The sequence below is a fragment of the Pinus tabuliformis genome, chromosome 6 (genome assembly GCF_031772625.1).
Source record: "Pinus tabuliformis cultivar Carrire ecotype Pingquan chromosome 6, CPIR1, whole genome shotgun sequence".
Classification (NCBI taxonomy): Eukaryota; Viridiplantae; Streptophyta; class Pinopsida; order Pinales; family Pinaceae; genus Pinus; species Pinus tabuliformis.
In genome coordinates this window covers 455,585,889-455,589,386 of record NC_142292.1, presented here as the reverse complement: position 1 = coordinate 455,589,386, position 3,498 = coordinate 455,585,889, and the positions used below count along the sequence as shown (strand labels likewise).

General features: G+C 38.1%; 1 pseudogene; it reads left to right on the top strand.

Moving 5' to 3' along the window:
* Positions 1-1,408: 1,408 nt before the first annotated feature.
* LOC149259267 (pentatricopeptide repeat-containing protein At3g56030, mitochondrial-like) lies at positions 1,409-3,091 on the top strand (annotated as a pseudogene).
* The last annotated feature ends 407 nt before the right edge of the window (positions 3,092-3,498 follow it).

The window sequence follows — 3,498 nt, the reverse complement described above, 5'->3', positions numbered from 1 at the left end:
GCGTGATTATTTACAACTGTGTATATACTTGAACTTGTACAGCTGCAGCATTGGGACTGAAAGATACAGTACCAGCATATTTAGACCCGGAACTAACAACCCGAGATCTCGTCACGGGCGTGAGCTTTGCTTCAGCGGGATCAGGCTATGAATAGGTTTAGAGAAAAGATTTAGCGAAAAGATTTATATAGTTTTTTTGGGTTTAAACCAAAGCGCTGGACTCAATTATATTAGCGTGATTATTTACAACTGTGTATATACTTGAACTTGTACAGCTGCAGCATTGGGACTGAAAGATACAGTACCAGCATATTTAGACCCGGAACTAACAACCCGAGATCTCGTCACGGGCGTGAGCTTTGCTTCAGCGGGATCAGGCTATGACAATCTCACTGCCGAGGTCGCCGTATGTGCACATCACCCTTGTAATAATTATGTTGAGGATTTCTTTGCTACTTTGATTGCAGTGATAGATTCTGGTATTATACTGAACAAAGTATCAAAATGGGAAAATACGGAGTTTTCCATAGAACATCTGGACCAAAAATAAACGAACTCACAACATTGAACCTGATGTGAATCGAACAGGTAACCTTGTGACCTAGATTCAGACGCGCTACCATTGCGCCACGCATTCATGTTTGTTAATATCTGGAAGTTCACGAAATCAAACTGGGTGGAGTTCGCGGCGGCGCTGGGCGGAGCTCGCTGAGGGTGGCGGAGCTGGGCGGAGGAATTTCCGGCGGCCGGAGCCGGAGGTTTTTTCGGATGGTGACGGAAACCGGCCCATTCCTCCGCCTAGGTAGACTACTCCATTTTAAATTATAAAAAAAATAGTTCTAAATAGAATTTTTTCTTTAAAAAAATGTAATCTTTAAATAATTATAAAAAATACAAAATTAATATAAATTAATATTATTTTTAATATATACATATTATATATTAATTTTATATTAAAAATTAAAACCATTATTCATTCTATTAAGCAAAGTCTTTCTGTAGAAATCACATAAGAGAAATTTTTGGCCAAGGCCTTTCCAACCAATAACTATAGTCCATCATCAGAACTAAATTATTCATTTTTTAAAATATATTTTAAATCTTTTAAAAACATTATATTCACACATAAACTTATATTATTTTTACCCAAAGAAACAAAAATCACTTAGTGATAATGTACCACAAACAAAAGCAATAACATTAATGGTAAAACAAATTGTTAATAAAATAGAAATGCTTTATCCCTAATTGAGTTGACAATGAACAAACTTAAAAACGAAGCCATGCTGCTCCAATGTCGTTGGAGCCTAAATATTTTGTATGCATATGAGCATCCCATTCCAAATGATGTAGCTAAACCCTTACTTTACAAACCTAGTTCATTTAAACTCTAGCAATAACAAAACCCCGAACCCTATTCTTTTCAAATTCCGTTTGAGTCATTCCTCTTTTGTACTGACGAGGAAAACTCTCGAGCAGGCCATGGGTTGTCTGCGCCGTCCAACAGTGACCTCTATCAGGAGAGTATTGTCCACAATCCAGCTGCGCCCTCGACATTGGAGCTCTGCTGCACCTCAATGGCCCCAAAATTTGGAGGTCACGGTCCTCAAAACTTTCCAAAATGGTAAGAGCTTTCCTCGTTCTCCAGAACTGATTTTGGTCCAAAAATTTTACACAACGGATGCGGCGTTGAGTGAAGACACAGAGGAAGAAGACACCTTGCCTGAATTGAGCAGCACTGACGAAACCCCAGAAAAAAATAAACGGGAGCCGGGGGATGCTGCAAGACAAATATGTCGAGTCATTGAAAAGGGCGATGAAGACATGGAAGAGGCCCTAACCCAATTGCGTGTTCGGTTAACTCCACAGCTAGTAAATACGGTATTCGATAAATAATGTCCCCAAGTTTGGCTCTCAGGTTTTTCCAATGGGCGAAACTACAACCAGGGTTCAAACACGCCACTTCAAACTATGACAGGCTTGCCAATATTCTCGGCCGCTCTAAAGACTTTGAAACCCTGAAGAGGGTTTTGTTAGAGATATCAGCTGTGTATTGCAATTATTCTGACAAAACATTTTCTTTCGCCACTGCCTGGCATGATGATCCGGATATGCTGAGTGAAGTTATGGAAATGCTTGAGAAGCTGGAGCATAATCCCAGAAGATATGCTTATTGAATGCTTATTGCGGTTCTCTGTCAAAAGAATCATGCCAATTTAGCCTTAGTAGTATTGAAAAAGATAGGGAGTAGAGGTTGTGTTCTGAGAATGCAGACTTATCGCCCACTTATCGAGGTGTACTGTCAGAACAACCAGATGGATAAGGTACATGAGGTTTTTGATATGTTGAAAGACTCTCCTCCTGATCCCATTTGCTTTCATATTGTTTTAAGTGCACTTTGTAATAGGAAACAATTTGAAGAGGCCGTCGAATTTCTTTGGAGAATGGTTAATGTGGGCTGCAAACAAGATGCAATTACATATGATATAATGATTCGTGCTGCCTGTAATTTAGGGAGAATCGAAGGTGCGCTTAAGCTTTTTGATAGATTGAAAGAAGAAGGGCTTACGCCTTTGCATCATACTTACGCGCATATTCTTGATGGATTCGTCCAAATCAGAGGTTTTGATGAAGCACATTCGTTCCTGATTCAGCACAGTGGAAAGGATCGCAAACTGGATTCGACGAACTATAGCCATTTAATTAGACTGTGTCACAAATCAGGTCAAGAGCAAGTAGCACGCAATCTCATGAAGGAAATGAAAGCTAAGGGATTTGATTGATGCAGGTTGGATAGAATGTGTTATATAGTGTAGAACGTTTTCATGGGCTGTACATTAATCCTGTAAAGCTAAGGGAATTTTATCTTTGGGTCCGTTTTTCATGGATGGATAAGTTATTCCACAGTGGTTAAATACAGCAAATTAGTGTTGGTAGTTCATAGTATTTTTGGAATAAAACTGTGTTTTACTTTTCTATGGTCATGGATTAAAGAAACATGACAATATTTTTGTGTTTTTCTAGTTTCATAGGTGGAGTGTGCACTCTGAATGTAAGTTTCAAAATATAATACACAGTTGTATTCCAAACCTACAATGCCTTAATTAGTGCCTTATCAAAAACTAAGTAGTTTTTTGTGAACGAATCGAGTGACTGAGTATTGTCTTATTAAAAACTAAGTATTTTTTGTGAACAAATCCAATGACTGAGTATCAAAAATTACCATGTATGATCACTGCTTTTGCAACAGAGCAATCTTCAATATATCCATGTGCTATTTGGTTTTGTTTCAAATGACAAAATATAAAATCTGCAGGTTTCCTCATTGCGTTTGCTGCACTGCAGACAATATGTAAATTAAGTTGTTTGTATAAAATTAAGTTGTTTGTATAGCTTCAGGGCTTTGTTTCCATTTGCTGGATGTGTATCTGGAGGTTTTTAAAGAACAGTAAGATGTATCTCGTAATCTTTTCTCAGAACAGTAAGATGTATAGGGTA